Source organism: Carcharodon carcharias, chromosome 19, assembly GCF_017639515.1.
Source record: "Carcharodon carcharias isolate sCarCar2 chromosome 19, sCarCar2.pri, whole genome shotgun sequence".
Classification (NCBI taxonomy): Eukaryota; Metazoa; Chordata; class Chondrichthyes; order Lamniformes; family Lamnidae; genus Carcharodon; species Carcharodon carcharias.
In genome coordinates, this window is record NC_054485.1 from 37,702,262 (window position 1) to 37,720,765 (window position 18,504).

Consider the following 18,504-nt stretch of genomic DNA (forward strand, 5'->3'; position numbering starts at 1 on the left):
TTTGTGCCAAGATTGTATTGTTTAAATGCTACTAAGGCAAAGCCATTAAAAGGCTAAAGCGGCCTCACAGTTTATTACTTGCTCTGAAAGGTTCAAGTCCCTTGAACTATCAGAGTTTTCAAATTAAAAATGAACTGGATGATTCCAATAATTCCAAAAGATTATTATAAAGAAAGTGATTGGTTGCACAAAGTTGAATCTTCATTAATTCGTGGTTTGTTCTATGAAAAATTGGGGTCCTTATCAGGACCATGTTGTGGAAAATTCAGAACAAAATGGTACCTTTTCCTATCATCAGGTATTATAATAATTTCCATGATCTCAGCGGATTAGATTTAAAAGGGAGTGTTTCTCTGACATGTTGTGTATTCAAGCATTTTCAGCAATTGCCTCTAAATTGGCCTCATAATGTGCCTATTTAGAGGAGTTCCTGAATGGTAGCTTTAAAGTCACAGGCCAAGTTAGTCAAATGAGACTACCTGTAAGCAATGCCAGGCAAGACAAGACAGTTCTTGTGCAATTGAGCTTACTGGCCTCACTGGCACTGGAATGGGTTTTATTCGGTATGTCTGTTTACCAGTTCCCTGTCCAGATGTGAAAAATACCTTACTATAAACTAGACAACTTGTTGGTGTGATGCAGAGGAGAAGCAATATAATGTGGAAATTGAAACTAAAGAGGGTGATTTTAATCCCTCCAGTCCCTTTCGCACCTGTGGGGTGGATTAAAATTCCTAGGGGCAACATTTTCTCCGCCCCCATCGAGGGGGATGTGCTGGAGCAAGCGTGGGCAGGCGGGTTCCCAATCGGAGCCCCCGGTTGGGGACGCGCCGCCATTTTATGTTGGTGGGCCAATTAAGGCCCGCCCAGTGTGACGTCCACTCGGGAGTCCTGTGCGCTCCCTGTGCAAGCGGGTGGGGGTGGGTAGGATAACCTGAGCCGGGAGTGTGTTCTTTCGTGTATGCACACGAAAGAGCGCACAGATCTCCCTGAGGCAAAGTGCCACCTCAGGGAGATCAGTGGAAGTTAGAAAATTTTTTTTAAAGAGTAGAGAAAATTTTCCTGACATGTCCTCTCATATGACACTGTCACATGTCAATTTCTTTTATTTAAACATTTTATACAAATTTTAATACCCCTCATGAAACCCCATCCCACCCGTGGATGAGGTTTCATGTTTTTTCTGAAGGCCACCTGGGCTCTGCCTGCCCGCCAACCTTAAAATTGGATGGGCAGGTCCATTAATCATTTCAATTACTTTGCTAATGGCCTAAATAGGTGTTTGACAGTTCGGCGGGCATGCACCCGCCAAACTGAACATCAAAATGATGGGGGGGTGACATCGGGATGCACACCCAATGTCACCCCGCCTTATTTTGCGTGTCGGTGAGTGGGCCCCGCCCCCTGCTCGCCAACCGGAAGATGCAGCTCCTAATGTCGTCTGGTATACAAGAAGGCACATTTTGATAATCCATAATTGTTTGGTGCGATCTTTGTTTTGAGTTAACATGGTCACAAAGTAGACAATGTCAAGTAATGAGTGATTTGAGGTAAGCTGCATTTTCCGTTCTAGAGGTGGTTTTAACTTTCTCTACCCAGCAGAAATAGGTGGCAGCAAAGTTAAAATCAATATAATGGAATTATTTGCTTGGTTCTGGGCCACAGCTGGCAGGCAGTAAGACACCTACTTGGGGCTTGCTCATTGGCTTAATGTTCTGGCTCACCAGCAAAAATAGACATCCCTCTGACTACAAAGATCAGGCATCCAGCCCATGGGCTTGGAGTTCAAATGTGGCCTGCTGTGTCGAGTAGATGTTCAAATTCTAATCACAAACCACTAATCACTGGCTTCCTTAAACTGTAACCAGATCATTCTACAAAACTTAAATCCGTGCACAAAATCTGTTTGAAATGACTGTTCAATGACACCATGCTGAAAAGTTATTGTGCTTTTCTGATCCCACTTCTTGTCATTTCCAGATTGTCACAGATTTCTATTCTGTGACTGAATTTAAATTATCAGCAAGAATCTCATAGTGAAATACATTCCATAAAGCACTGGTTTTATCCTAAGCATATGTGTGCAGACTTGGTGTGCAGTGAATTCTTGGGCCTGTTGTAGCTTTCTGCTCCAAGCAATATGCTGTTTAGAAACGAGTTTGCATTCCATCAAACACAGTCGCCTTTTTATCTCAGATTGACAGCCTATGATGTCACGTGGCCAAATCACTTTAGGCACCTTTGAGCTATGGCTGGAAGCCACAAGGATGTGGGTTTTATCTGGACTTCATGAGCAATTACTTTCCATTTCCTCAGTCAGATCCCAATGGTTATAAAGCCTGAACTGTGGAATTTCACAACAACTCCCACAGTCCTTTTACACCAGTTCCAATAATCCATTCACTACTGTTTCTGGTAAGTTTTGCAATATCTATATTTTTACCTGGATATTCTGGATTGATGCCTAAAATGTTTTGTGTATGTAACCTAAAACCCTTTCTCTATATAATTTTGTTCACTTGCTTTGTCTCTCTTTTCTTCCCCTTCCCTCACTATTTCTTGCTCCTTGCTCTCTTTCCTTGCTCTCAACATTCCTCCTTTCCCCTCTCGTTCTCTGTTCTCCCTTTTATTTTCTACCCTTTCTTCCATGCCTCTACCTTCCTCCCCTTCCCTCTCTCCCTTTCTTTCACTCCTCTCTCTCTTTCTAGTGCAGCATTTAGAGCTTTACTTTGGCCAAAGGACATTTCTGCTCAAGCTGCTGGACTATCCCCAGCAGTACAGGAGTTTGAATTTGCAGAAAAATGAACCAAAATGGAGGAAGCTCATTGTTTACTGAATTCACTGTTACGACGTCAGCTGCAAAGCATGCATCATTTCATCATAAATCAACATCTTTCTGCAGGGGAAAGGTCCTTGCCTTGGAATCAGAATTTCAGGGCCATAATGACATCTTTATTCTGCTAGCTATGCTGTACTGATGTTCACTGTTGCACAATTTGCTGTTAGGCTCCCAACTATTTGGGCATCAAGAAGACCTTGGGCAGGATTTTTCGCTGATTGGCAGGCGCACGCCCGACTCGCTTGAGCGTAAAATGACGCATGATGATGTCGGGCGAGCGTCCCAACATCAGAGCGCACTTACGCGATATTCCGCTCGGCGGGCGCACGCGGGAGTCGGCAGTGCACCTGCCTATTAAGGCCGTTAAAGATTTAATTAAATGCTATTTTTCGCTGCCTGTCCAACCTTACAGTTGGCGAAAAGGCCAAGGGGCCTTTGCACTTTTTAGGAAATCCCATCCACGGGCGGGATGAAGTTTCCAACAGCAATTAAAAATAAAATTAAAATTTTAACAAATCATTAAGAACATATCCTTGCTCATGTGACAGAGTCACATGAGGGGACATGTTTTTTACCATTTCATAATCCTTTATTTTTCATTTTTTATACCTTCAGCTCCCTGAGGCAGCCCTGTGCTTCAGGGAGCTTTACCTGTGCGCTCCTGCGTGAATTTGCACTCTTGCCCCCCTCCCCTCCCAACACAGGCAGCACTGAGCAATGCCGCCCACATTTCACACTAGGCGGTCCTTAATTGGTCCCCCAGCATGAAATCGCGGTCCAGCCCTGAACGCAGGAGTCTTCCTGACTGCCCCTGCCCACCCCCAACGAGCTTGCCCAATATTCTGCCCCTTGTCACAGGGGGCATCTTCTATTTATAAAAAATACAATTCCACATACTTCTGTGGAAAACTTTGTTTTATTTGTGAAAACAATGTCTTTTTTTCTTAAATTCTATGTCCAGTCAACTAAGGTGAAAAAATGTATACCACAGTCAGTTAGAATGACATTGCAAAGTGCTTCACATTCGTCAAGTAATTCTTTAGCCATCTACATTTCTCTTGTCTACAAACGGCCACCTATCTTCTATCAGTAGTAATCACACAGATAGCTATATACAGATGAACATCGAATACACTCTTTAGAAATCCAGGCAATGGTTAGTGGTGACTGGATGGCCTAGAAAAGGAAGGAGCCAATATGCTTTAGTCAGGATGAAATAGCACTTCATGAATGGCCCTGGTCTGTGTTGAGTTAGCTGTCCTCAGCTAGTGCTATAAGTGGCTGGGAGTTATTGAATGTGTTTCATACTCTTGATTGCTATTCCTGACAGATGTGCACATTTGTAGATTTGAGGGCAGGACCAGGGTTAGTTGTGGTACCCTTAGTCATGCAGGTTTGGGTGAGGCAACAGGAAGCATGCAACCAACCTCTCTGAAACATATAGCCTGCAGGGGAATTCATGCATTCAGGAGGTGGCAGAAAATTAGAAAGAATGTTTTAGTAGGTTTATATTGGGGTATATATAACTTAATAATGTTACTATTATGGGGTGGGACATTTTTGATTCCTGACTGCACAGAAAAGACTCGTTCTCTCAATCAGTAAGGAGTTTACAATTTGACTGCAGGAGAAAATATTTTAAAAGACTGTGGAACTTGGAGCTTTGTGAGAAGATAAGGGAGTGATGCTATGTGATTGGGAAGAATGTGCTGGACATTCTGAGTTATGGGAAAACAACTGTGAAGGAACAACCCAGATCTGAAAGCAAGATGATAAAACTCTTCACGAAATCTGTGGTGCTAAGCTGTGTGCATTTTTTAGTTGTGTCACTAGCCTCTAAAATGGATTGGCCATTCACTTTGTGGGCCTGGGTTCCAATTTATCATTGTCAGGTAAGATTGTTTTCTTTCTGTGATGACTGTTAGGGATCTTATGTGATGGTATCAGACCTGTCTCTAGTGGAGGCGTTGACAACCTTAATAATAAGAATAGCCATTCTTTAAAAATTTGAGTGTAAAACACAATACCTTAAAGAGCCACAGTGCTGTTACTCAAATGTCAATACTAATGAAAAACAAGAGAGACACTTTTCAACAACATTTTAAAGGTTTTTGCAAAAAAAATGTTAAAGGAATGATACTTCCTCATAAATATAAAGTTAATTAAAGTTTTAAAAACAAATTGGGTTTGATTTACCAAGATTGGGAGTCACACTAAAGTCCTTAATAATTCACATGTGGCTTTGGAGCTGCAGGGTGCAGACAGGATGTGAGTCTATTGCATACAACCATTCAGCATTGAGCAGTAACTGCAGCCCCATTTCTCTTGGCCAGAGGACATAGCTGCCAGGAGAAGTAGATATATCACCCCTTTAGATGCTGTAATGGTCTTAGAAAAGCTCACAACTCTTTCACATTGTAAGGAAAGAAAGTTAGAGCTTGCATTTATATAGCCTCAGGACATCCTAAAGTGCTTTCCATAAGAACATAAAAAAACAGGAACAGGAGAGACCATGTGGCCTGTCAAACCTGCTCCGTTATTCATTGCAATCATGTCTGATCTTCAGATTCAACTCAATTTTCCCGCTTGTTCCCCATATCCCTTGATTCCTTTGGGATCAAAATTCATCTCTCTCAGCTTTAAATATATTCCAGCCAATTAAGTACTTTTTTTTAGTGAAGTCTCCTTTGTAATATAGGGAAACACAGCAGCCTATTTGCACAGAGTAAAGTCTCACAAACAGACATGACCAGATAATATGTTTTACTGATGTTGATTGAGGGATAAATATTGGCAAAGACAGTGGGAATAACTCCCCTGATCTTCTTTGCAGTGCAATGGGGCCTTCTACATCCACCTAATTGGGCTTTGGTTTAATGTCTCATCTGAAAGACAGCACCTCTAGCATTGCAGCACTCCCTCAGTGTGGTACTGAGATGTCAGCCTTAGTTACATATTCAAGTCCTGGAGTGGGGCTTGAACCCACCACCTTCTGATACAGTGGTGAACATACTACCACTGGCTAAGGTAGACAATGCATTTCCTACATTGCAACAGTGACAACACTTCAAAAGTACTTCATTGGATGTAAGGAGCTTTGGGACATCCTGAGGTTGTGAAGGAAGCTTTATAAATAAAAGTCCTTTTTACTGTGCTGTAACCACAGAGTTACAATGCACGTCTGCTGGTCTGTGGAACTGCCCAGCCTCTGTGGCAGAATGAAAGAAAGAGTAAAAGTAATTCATCTAAAAGATTATAGATGAGATGGTCCAACATAACAGCTTAATGGAAACTGGTAAAACTAAGAATAAATGTACTGTACATATGTAATTAGCTTGTGGTCTCACAATTTGGTCACTAAATACAGAAGACGACTGTGGTGAAGCATTTAAAAGTACATTTTATTCTATGTTCTGTTGCAAAGGTAGAGGGAGGGAGAAGCACTGAGAATATGACAAGTCAGGGATGGGTTGTTGCTTCTTTTTTTAGGAACCTCGTGGCAGCAGTACCTAGATTAAAGGGCTTCGCGTAGGGATACTCCATTGTTAACACAGTAGTATCTCACAAGATGGTGATAAAGCAGCTTATGTTCAATAATACCCACACACATGGACTGCAGCAGTTCAAGAAGGCAGCTCACCACCATCTTCTTAAGGGCAATTATTGGTGGGAAATAAATGCTGGTCTAGCCAGTGATGCCCACATCCCATGAATGAATATAAAACAAAATACATTCATAGCAGAGATCAATAACCTGAAGCACATTAGGAGCAGAGGTCAGTCCCTTAGAATACAAAAACCCACATCTCAGGGTGTCAGTTTTTGCTATTACAATGCAAGCATCTTCCAAACTGGTCCCACTCCAGAAATGCTGCTTTATCCTAGCTTCATTCACTGAAAAATCAACAGTGGCAGAGTCTGTAGATCCAACATTACAGTGGTAGACAGGAAAGATATGACTGAGCAAGCTGCATGGAACAATCATACAAAGCGATAGTGAGGGTAGCTGTAGTATTTCCTGAAACCCCTCTAATTTCCAATGCCTCTCACTCCCAGTCATTAAGTTAAATCAAAGTTTCCTTTTTAGCGCAGCCTAACTTATTTTTCACCATCTGATCAGAATAATTACATGGCTTTTCCTTCGTCATTGCTTTAACCTCTCAAATGTCCTGCATGAAGTGAAAAGTCTCTTCAGATTCTATGGTCAGTGATAACTACAGCTGGTGTGAATTAGTGTGATTCTGCCTTAAAGATTACAGTTATAAGGAGAGGAAACTGGAGCAGCATTGACAGGTTTGTAGGGAGGGCTGTGGTATACTGTGCAGCAGGAAGGAGCGTGGCTGTGGAGCCACAATTCTCATGATACAATGCTTTGGTGTCTAAAAGGATTGCTGAGCGATAAGGTACTCATATCGGGAAGGGGAATGCTTTGGGGGAAAATGTCTTCAGCTTGTACCCACTCCTACCATTAAACTGATGGATTGATGGGGGAAAGAGAGGTCACAGGAGAGGATGGGAACAAGACCGCCCTGTTAAAAGACTAGAATAATTCAGCAGGTCTAACTGAGCATCATTCTACCTTCTTTTGCCTGACTGACGTGGTCAGGAAATCTTTGTGACATTGCTGACTGCCTATTGACTTCTAACTCCCAGAGCTGCGCCTTCTACATGAAGTGTTTCAGCAGATGAACTAATAAGATCTGAAACAATTGAAAGGACTACTTTCTTTGCATGATTGGGTTGCACACGGCCTGGTGTTTCCAAGCCTGCAGCCCTGAATATCACAGTGCCTTTACAGTGCAGAAGGAGGCCATTTGAGTCCACACTGACTCTCTGAAAGAGCATTCCACCTAGACCCATGCCCCTGCCTTTCCCCATAACCTTGCACTTCTCTTATTTCAGGTAGCAATCCAATTCCCTTTTGAATACCTCAATGGAATCTGCCTCTAACCCCACCCACCCTCAGGGCGTTTGTTCCAGACTAAACATCCTCTGGGTGAAAACATTTTTCCTTACATCACATTTACTCCTTTTGCCAATTATTTTGAATCTGTGCCCTCTAGTTCTTGATGTTCTCTTGAGTGGGAACAGTTTCTCACTATTTACCCTGTCCATACCCCTCAGTATCTTGAATGTCTCCATCAAGTCTCCTCTCATCCTTTTTTTCTCTGGGGAAAACATCCCCAACCTCTCCAATCTCTCCTCATAGCTACAGTTCTTCATCCCAGTAACAGGTTCTGCAAGACACAAAAAAAGAAAGACTTACATTTATATAGCACCTTTCCCAATCTCAGGACATCTCAAAAGTACTTGACAGCCAATGAACTACTTTTGACGTTTAGTCACTGTTGTAAAATAGAAAACACAGCAATCAATTTGTGCACAGCAAGCTCCCACAAACAGCAATATGATAATGACCACATAATCTGTTTTTGTGAAGTTGATTGAGGGATAAATATTGGCCAGGACACCTTGGAGAACTCCCCTGCTCTTCTTCAAAACGGTGCCATGGGAACTTTGACTGGGGCTTTTTTTAACATTGCTTCTGAAAGATAGTGCCCCACTCCCTCCAATTAAGACTAAAAGGGGAATGAAAAGTTCACAAGAAAAAGAATAATAAAAAAGAGTAGTGTCTATTCCACAAAAAGGTGTACCTGCTCCACGTATAATTTCACTCTGTTTACCCATGGAATTTTGATGCACCAATCACTTCTTTCTCGCCATTGCACAGAACTGCTGACCAACAAAATGCTTAAATACAAAGCCAGACCCAAATGTGACTGTTACCCGGTTATATAGCACTGAAAACATTCTTACTGCAGCAAAATGTGACCAAGGCATTGGCATAGTTTCAAAAGTACTGTTTTACTTCGGGTTATGATTTGTGTTTTATTTGCACTGAATTTCTGAAATATGAGCCTCATAGCGAGGGCTTTCAAATTGTTTGTACTTATCCCTAGTTTACAGAATCCTGATGGAATTAGAACAATTCTTGACAAGCTAGTATTACAGTTAAGATTTCAATGTCTTGTTTATTAAAATAACAGGCTCCCACCTTTCATTAAGAATTGAGGAGGTGCAGCCAACTCTCGAATGCTTATTTACCGTCACTTTGATCTTATTCCTTTGTATAATTGCAAAGAATTGTGCTTGTCTAACAGTTATGCAGATGGCTGTGATCGCCTACCTCCACCCACTTTGCTCAATACACTCCTTGGTAGTTCCAGATTCATTTTTAACTTCAACTGACCCAGTATACACTGATCTGTAAAAAAAAAACAGACATCAGAACGGAATGTCAGAATTAGCCAAGGACAATCTGTTTAAAGTAAAAATTGGCTCTGCTTGAACTTTCAGGAAGCCACAGGTATGAGCGTACACAGTAGGCTTCCAATTAGTGCAGCATGATTCACCCAATAATTCAGTACCCATAACTGTATTGTCTGCATTTCCACATCCCACTGTAGACGATGTCTGATATATATGTATCTCCTGTGATTACTGCATAGCAGCAGCTCTTTAAGGCACTTTCTGCAGTGTAGTATTTATTCTCTTGAGGTACAAATGGCTGTATTATTGAATGAATCACTGCACAGTTTGCAGAGATTCATTGTTTTCTGTCCAATTCCACACACACACACACACACATTGTTGTTGTCGTCAGCTCACAGGAATTCTGTGCTTTAGAGCAAACTTTAAAAACTTCACAAGATCTTTTCATGTCAGCCCCAAAATAGTTGGGAGGGCAAATACACCCTAGGTCCACAAGGGTCACAATATCACTTAAGGAACGTGTGCCCTTGCCTCCAATGGAACATGCAGACTCCTCCCCAACAAACGATGCTATTGTGACATTGTGTTTGAACTCAGCTACAGTAATAAGAAGCCAGAATGAAGCCTGCTGCTGGTGCACGTGGTACAGTGGAACAGTAATCTATCCAAAAGAGCTTTGTTATTTTATAATGGGCAGCTGGGTCAGAAGAGTTCACTGTGTAGGGATGGCAAGGGTAGCTCAAAGTGAGGCAGATCAAGATGCTGTCAAGTGATAGAAGTGATATGAATGTGAATAAATGCCAAGGAGGGATCTTGTCAATCTAGATTGTGCCCTTCTTCGGTTATTCCAGTCAGATTTGCAAGAGACTCATATGAACCTACCCCTGTGCATCTATCTCTGCATTGCTGTATCTCTAATCCTGGGTGGTAACTACACTAATATCTCAGCTAAAACAGTGAATCAGGTTATTACAACCCAAGGACAAGTCAAAATTTCTGAATTTGGGAACAGTCAATATTTTTTAAACTATAGATTGGAGCTGCAAGCAATGCAGAATGTTGTTGTACTGCTTTGGCCATTAGATGTTAGTACCCCTCCCTTTTCTTTGGTCTGGGGACTGGATGATGCTCAAAGATGCTTTACTGCCTTGGCTCATTAAATCACTGCAGCAAAGTCCTAATTTATATTTCAAATACTCACAGCTCCTAATTGTAACAATAGATGTTGCTTTATTCCTTTTTCCTAGAAAATGTTGTACATGGAGTAAGGAATTTAGTTGCGACTGTTCTACTCTAATAATTCATTTTGATGGTGGGGTATATGAGTTTGATTTCAAACACTTTGACTACAACCTAACAACTGAGTCCTTGCTAAGTGTTTATTCCATCCTAAGTCTGTAAAGCTGAAGCCAGTTCTACTGTCCCAAGCATGACCACAGCTGAGATCAGCTAACAAAGCATAGATCAGGAATTAAACCTGGCATCTTCCAGCCTCAATATTTCACTGGGCAGTACCTTAATCCATTAGTAATGGGCAGCTGTGCAAAAGTGTCAATTCCCAGACAGATTATCCTCACCACCTCATCTCATTATGGAATTACCTGCTTGTACTAATTCTGCTGTTGGCTTGGCCTAAGTAGCCAAGTGGTTATGGTACTGGGTTTATAACCCCAAGATCAAGAGTTCAAATATCACAATGGGAAACAATGTAACTTCATCTGAAATAACAGATGGAAACATGTTTGTACTCAAAAGAGTTACTAATTCTGGTGTAAGTGCACTGGTAAAGAACCATTATTTTTTCCAATTATTATTGAACATCAACATTGGTATTTAATCTTCTGTCAGCAAGGTAACAGTATAAATACATTCAGGTTTACTTTAAGCCCACAAGCCTGAATATTTTCTGTTATTTTTATAATCGTGTACAGTTCTGACCTTTATTTTTTTTGAACTGTTGCTTTTAATAACTTGTTATATTTTGGCCTCCCCTAGTGGCATCCAAGAACTCTAACTAATGAGGAGCCTGGAGTTATAGGGAACACACAGGTGGAAGAAGGGATATCTCTGTACGTCAGGCACTGAGCAAAGTGCTTTATTTTTTAAAAAAAGTAATGATTCATCCACATGCTCTAAATTCACCTGGATTCATGCATTTGTCTGAATGAGAACAGGTGTGTCCTCTTCAGGCAACCACTAAGCAGTATGAGAGACTCTGATGTCTTTCCCTCAGAGAAATGCAACTACTTCTTGCTGGCTCCTATCACTTGGGTGCAATCCAGATTTGCGACTGAATGGATTGGGTGGACAGAATATGACTGCTCCCACTCTGTAGCCAATGCACATATATGTCTTTGAAAAAGTTGTTTTTGGTCGTTTGTGAGCCAGATGTAGAAATACTCCTGGACTGCTGCCATCAATAGATTAACAAACTTTGACAAAGGTGGCCTCATCTAAAGACTAAAACATATCTTTAGAGCCTCAAGCTAGAATAACTGCAGTGAATAGCAATGAAATGAAGGCCAAAGCCAACAATATTAAGAATGGCAGCAACATGATGCCCTCTCCAGATACTTGGAGGAAGTTTCAGTGACCAAGGAAACATTGCAGGGTTTTTTTGAGCCTATGTTCTGCATAGGATTCCTAGTGCAGAATTTTACACCTGCAGAAGGGCATGCACCAGACCCAATCGGGCGTAAAACTGCGCCCAATGATGTTGGGTGAGCATCCCGACATCAACGCGCACTTGCGATACTTCAGTCGGCGGACGGTGCAGGTGCCGGAGACGTGCCCACCATTAATTATGAGGCCACTTAAGGCCATTACCAGTCCAACTGACGGTGATTTTTCATTGCCCCTGCGATTTCGCTCTCGTTGCACAGGCAAAACGGGCAGGTGGCCAGCTGACATTTTCAAAAACCTCATCCACGGTTGGGATAAAAAGGGTCAGCAGCATTGCCAGTGTGAGTAGTGAGGAGTTTTGAAAGTAATTTGCTGCTGGTTGCTTACTGGCATTTGGCAGCTTCATCTATGTTACGGACTTCATTCTTAGCATTTCCAGGCTTCGTTTCAGGACTTAATGGCAAGGCCCCCAGAGGATTCAGATCGTGTGGATCCTTTCAGGTATCAGACAGCCTTCCCTGATAATAGGGATTATGGTCTCCGCTGGTGGCACCTTCTCCGAGGAGGAAGAGAGGGGCAGAAAGGAGAGGAGGCCACGTGTCCCACTGCAGGTTCCAGGGGGGTGACCTATGGGAGGAGAGGCACAGGCATAAGGGGCGCAGGGCCAGCTGGAAGTCCAAGGCAGAAGGGGCTGCAGAAGGCGCCACTATCCTGCTGCCAGGGTATACAAGTGGTGATGCAGCTACCTCAATATGTCTGAGGTGCAGTGCCGAAGGAGGCTCTGCCTCTCGAGAGAGACTGTGAGCTCCATTTGTTAGATGAATGGGCCTAAGGTCAGCTCCAACTGTGTGGGTGGACACCCCATGTCAGTGACACTGAAGGTCAGAGTGGCTCTCAATTTCTCTGCCTCCGGCTCTTTCCAAGAGTCAGTGGGGGATCTGTGTGAGGTGCCCCAATCAGCTGTCCACAGTTGTGTCAAGTTGGCAACAGAAGCTCTGTTCAGGCGGGTCCTTACATTTATTCATTACTGTACGGATGGGGCCAGCCAGGCTGAGTGAGCCAGAGGTTCTGGGTTCCCCTCATCCAGGGCACCATCCACTGCACACATGTGGCCATCAAGGCGCCAGCAGGTGAGCCTGGTGCCTTCGTCAACAGGAAGGGCTTCCACTCCATGAACATGCAGATAGTGTGTGATCACAGGATGCTGCTTCTACAAGTCTGTGCAAGGTACCCAGGCAGCTCCCATGATGCCTACATCCTCAGACACTCCCAGGTGCTGGGGTTCTTCAGTGCTCCAGCCCGGCTGAATGGATGGCTGCCGGGTGGCAAAGGGTATCCCTTGAAGAAGTGGCTCGTGATGCCTCTCTGCCAACAAAAAGCAGAGGCAAAGAAGCGTTACAATACGAGTCATGCCTCCACAAGGGCAGTGGTAGAGAACCATAGGTCTTCTCAAGATGCACTTCCAATGCCTGGACCATTCAGGAGGAGCACTATAATACCCCCCAGGGCTGATGTCACTGATAGTGTTTGCATGCTGCGCTCTCTACAACCTAGCACTGGCAAGGGGAGACCCACTGGAGGAAGAAGATATTGACCTAGCTGCACAGGCTACAGCGGATGAATCCAGTAGTGAATCCAAAGATGAACACGGTGAGGAGAACACTGAAGGCATGGAGCCAGACCTCGGTAACCGGCAGAGAGGCAGAGACACCAGGGACACCTTGACCTAATGCTCCTTTAGCTAGATTACCAAAGATCAGCTCTAACCATATGGCAGGACTGCCGTCTCCATCCTGAATGTCTGAAAGGACCCTTTCATTTGAACACAAAGAACACTCGATGGCTGCGCAATAAAGTTCAGAGCCACATATGTTCAGCATTACATACTGGCATTCCCCACACCAATGAAATAAAAAGGTGAAGCATACCCAGGCCACGAAGACAAAAGTGCAATTTATCTCATTCTGACAGTCCAAAAATATTTACGTAAACATTTCTGGTCTTCAACCCCAGACCAGTATACATAAAGTAAACATAAATGAACGTAAAATCACCTGTAGCCTGTCCCTCTTGTGGTGCCTTTAACTTAAGTTTATGAGTGTTACATCTTGGTGCTCCCCCCTCGCTGGCACCAGCATTGGACTCAGCCTGCTGACACTGCTGTCTTGTTGGCCTTGATGCCCTCGGCAGGCATCCTCTGGCCAGTGAAGCTTGTTCTGGCCCCACCTAGGACTGAGTGGCCAGTGCCACGGCTGGCATCTCCCCAGGTGTCGCAGCCTCATCAGATGCCACGGTCACTGACAGAGGGGCGGAGAGACTGCTACCGTAATGCAGAGCACCATCAGAGGAGTTGTAGAGATGACAAGCAGCTCATACACCAACGTGAAGTTGCTCTGGACCTCCCTGCTCACCTCTGATGGACGGGCACCTAGCTGGGATGGTAGTTACCTCATCCATCTCCCACACAGACACCAACCACCTGAGGTCAGTGCCTGTGTGAGGGCTTGCAGGTCCCAGCGCAACCCCAGGAACTCCTGATTCTGTTACAGGAGCAGCCTCTCCATGAGAGTCGCCACTCTCTCAATGGAGGAGGCAGTGCACTTGGCTATGAGGGTCAACGCAGTGCTCACGCTCCACATAGACTCCTCCATCATGGAGACCATGGCATGCGGACCCTCATGGATCTTCGCCAGATCCTCCCGCACATCACACTGGACATCCAGCATCTGCCACCTAATGGGCAACTCCAAAGGTTAATCATCAGCCTTCAACTGAGCATCGTCCTCATCCCCAGGAGTCCTCCGACTGCTGGCACCCTGGGCACTCTCTACCTCTGCCTGCACCTCAAGAAAGTGTGAAGTGCCCTCACCGATGTGCACCAAAATACTAGCTGCCAATCTAATGCCCACTGAGGTGCTGGTATCTGTGCTGGTGCCTAGTTTAGAGATCGGGTGTGACACAGGTGCAACAGGAGCTTGGTGGTCCTCCGGTGTCAGGGGTGGCTCTTTGGGGTCCACAGAGCGAACGCCTGCTAGCGAACCTAAAATGGAAAACAAGGACATGTCATTAGTTAGGCCAGGCACCCTAATGAGACCATGGTGATCTGCATCATGGTGCCCTCATCTTCCAACAATCAATGGGGACTCCAGGTTTGAGGCTCACATCAATGAAGAGATTTCACTAGAATGGATGCACAAACTGAAAGTCTCACCTCTATGCCCTGCACTTTTACCTTCGTCTGGCACCCCAGCCTCTCTTGTTGCAAGGGGCATGTGCCAGGTCTCAAACTCCAGGGCATCTTGCTCATATCGGGAAAGGGTTAGGAGGCTAGTGGGGCCTCTGCCGGTCAGCAACCTGTCAAAATTGCTGTGGGCCGTCTTCTCCTGAAACAACAAAGGAGCATTGATTAGTTCACTCTCTATCTGCAGCGCCATTGCAACCTGGCCAACCCCAGCTGAGGAGCACCTCCCAGGGCACATCCAAGTTGTGGGCCTCGAGCTGCAAGGCGTTCAGTCCAAGCAGCCAGGGCTCACCCCCTTGGCTAGCTCTGGCGTCACTGACAGTTGGCACTCGGACTTTAGCACCCCTGAGATCCAAGGGGGGACAGCCACACCTTAATACTTCTGTACACTGACCCGTGCCAACATAGTGCTCACCCTTTCTGAGTGCAGTGGCTCATTGAAGCTTTTCCACACTGGACCCAGGTGCGCCGTACCACATCATGGCTGCTCACCATTGCTGCCACCTTCCGCCCGTGCTCTCTTGGTAAGGAGCAGTGGCCTCCTCCTCCCATACCTGGGGACAAGGGTGACCCTCCGAGCAGCCACCTCCATCAAGAGGGCGGCAAGGCACTCATCAGAAAAGCGGGGAGCCGAGTGCCCACCCGACCTACCATCCCTCCTGCCTTGTCCACCCGCACTTGAATGCATAGCGCAAGTACAGGAGATGTCCTTCCGTGGCAGCCTTCCAGGGGCTGCCAGGGCCGCTTTTAAACTGGCCGCCATTGGACCCAGCAGCCGACAGGCTCCTGCTCCTGTTTGGCCCTTCCCGGCCAATGCGGAGTCACGTTTCACCCTGGGTGGGCCTTAATGGGCCAGCCAGTGTGAAATCGCAATCGGGGCCCACCCGCTGCGCCCACCCAATGACCTCAAAATCCTGCCCTTAGTGTCTGAAAGTTGGAAACCAACTTTTGCAACACAAAGGACTAATATTACAAGTTTCGCTCCAACTTGGGAAGTGGGAAGGTAAAGGAGAAAAATGTACATTCTTAAAATGCTGGTGGTCAGGATATTTTTCAATTTTTGTGCAATTGGCAATGTATAGTGCTTTCCAATTCTGCACAGTGGGGTATATTCCCCAACAGTATGGAATTTGATGCTCTGAAGCCATGCCTATCAGCAACTGGGCAGAGATGCTCAAGCTCATTGTACTTAGAGCCCTTCCAGCTGGCAGAAAGAAGAAACTTCCATCCTATCAAGATAAGTTGGATTCATGCAAATTTAACAATGGCCAGAATCTTCTGTTGGGTGTGCGGGGATAGTACCCACACGCCAACACATAAAATGGCGCACAGAGACGTCGGGCGTGTGTCCCAACATCACCGCACTTCATTCTGATCTTCCGTTCGGCGGGCGCGCTCCAGAGTCGGCTGCACGTCTGCCGAACTGTCAAAGGCCTGTTAAGGCCATTAATAAAACAATTAACCAAATTGAGAAAGCTGCCCATCCAACCTTAAGGTTGTCGGGCAGGCGAAGAGCCCAGGCGGCCTTCACATTTTTCATGAAACCTCATCCACGGGCGGGATGAGGTTTCATGAAGGTTTTATCAAGTAAATAAAAATTTTTATGAAAATTCACAAACGTGTTCCAGCTCATGTGACAGCTTCTTGCCTCAGGGAGATTTTTGCGCTCTTTGGCGTGCAGACTCCAATGCTCCCTGTTCCTTCCACCTGCACAGGTAGCGCTGAGTTTTTCCGGGTGCACGTCACGCTGGGCAGGCCTTAATTGTCCCGCCCACATAAAATGGCAGCGCGCAGATGATCACGGGCGGCGATCGGCTCCTCGCCTGCCTGCGCCCGCTCCCAACCAGCCCACTTGACGAAGAGAAAATGCCTTTCTAGGCCTTGCCACCCAGATGTGTGTCTGCTTACTGATAAGGAAGTGAATGAGATATTTTGTTAGCCTGGTAAAATAACCTGATATAAAGAAGAGTATGGTGCTTTCTTCGTGGTGAAAAGTAACAGCCTCTCAACCTCTGGGGAGAATGAAGAGGTGTAATTGTATAGGTCCAGCTGTGAATGGTCAGTGAGTCCACCCCTGGGCAAAAATTCTTTACTTTTTCTGCATTCTGAATACTATCTCTTCATCTGGCTGGAGTCAAGGGGCAGGTTGAGGGGGAGGCGATGGCGTATTGCTGCTGGACTAGTAATCCAGGGACCCAGGATAATGGTCTGGGGACCTGGGTTCAAATTCTGCTACAGCAGATGGTGGAATTTGAATTTAAAAAATAAACTGGAATTAAAGTCTAATGATGACAACCATGAAACCATTAGTTGTAAAAACCCATCTGGTTCATTAATGTCCTTTAGGGAAGGAGATCTGCTGTCCTTACCTGGCCTGGCCTACATGTGATTCCAGACCCACAGCAATTTGTGGTTAGCTCTTAAATAGCCTCTGAACAAGGGCAATTAGGGATGGGCAATAAATGCTGGCCTAGCTAGTGATACCCACATCCCATGAATGAATTAAAAAAAAGATTCTGCGTTGTCAGTATTATTAGGGAACATGCTAAACCTGATATTATCTGCCTCTGTCCACAAGTGGTAGCTGTGGCCTCTCTGTTGTTGGCTGCACTGTCAGGGATAGGATAACTGGCTAGGCTGCATGGAACCGTTTTATTGCCAACCCAAGCCTCTTTCCAGGAACTGCATTGTAGCTCCCTATTTGTGCCACTCATGAATTATGGTAAATTGGAATTCCCATCTGTCTTCTTATTGATACCAATAGGGATAAATGCAAATGGAAGTCAGGCAAGAAAATGCTGTTTAAATTTCTCTTAGAAACATTCTCCAGTATTTGATTGCATCAAGCAACTAAATGACACAGATTTTACTGCTTAATTAATAGTTGTCATTCAAACGGCTTATTTGGGATGGTCAGCAATAACATGTGGAGATGATTATCAGAACACATTTTAGATAGTCTGTCCATCTGTACATCCAAATATCCTCCTCCCATGCAGGTTACAAATAATGTTACCTTTCAGACAAAGGTTTGCTTTTTAAAAAAAACACAGCTGGAAGGTTTAATGGCAACGCAGCAGCTGACAGTCACATAATAAATGCAAACATTGTTTGAGCCGAAGCTGTCTGTTGGTATCAGCTGCCAAACTGAGCTTTTGGAATCACATTTGCTTATCATTCAAACCCTTGTAATTTGAATAAATACAGATTGCTATTTGTTTTCTCTCCTCTCCTGAAGGCATTGTCTCAGACTGGGATGTAGTTCCACGGGTGACAGAGACTTTTGGTGCCTTATCAAGTGATTAAGCCAAGCTGGTGAATATTGGCAAGCAGCACAGTCGATACTTGTCCTTTTCTCAGCTTAGCTTTCAGCAGGGGTCATTAGAACATGGTGATGGGGGGGATGGTGGGGGCGGGGGGCAAGGTTGGCTGATTTTTTTCTCTTCCCCAGACCAGGGGATGCTGAGTCAATTACATCAGTTCGACTGCTGGTTTGTCCAGCTAACGTAGCACAGACAAAACAAACCTAA

At 44.8% G+C, this 18,504-nt stretch overlaps 1 protein-coding gene across 3 annotated transcripts in view; it reads left to right on the forward strand.

Moving 5' to 3' along the window:
- Window positions 1–18,504, forward strand: part of fhl3a (four and a half LIM domains 3a) — a 132,989-nt gene that overhangs the window by 80,467 nt on the left and 34,018 nt on the right. Inside the window, exon 1 of one of the 3 annotated variants that reach the window (XM_041212511.1) lies at window positions 2,330–2,414. The exons of 1 other annotated variant lie outside the window; for it this stretch is intronic. The gene's annotated coding sequence lies outside the window, so the exon portion shown is untranslated. Of the gene's footprint in view, window positions 1–2,329; window positions 2,415–17,012; window positions 17,033–18,504 lie in introns of those variants that run through there. One more of the 3 variants, XM_041212507.1, reaches the window with a different exon arrangement.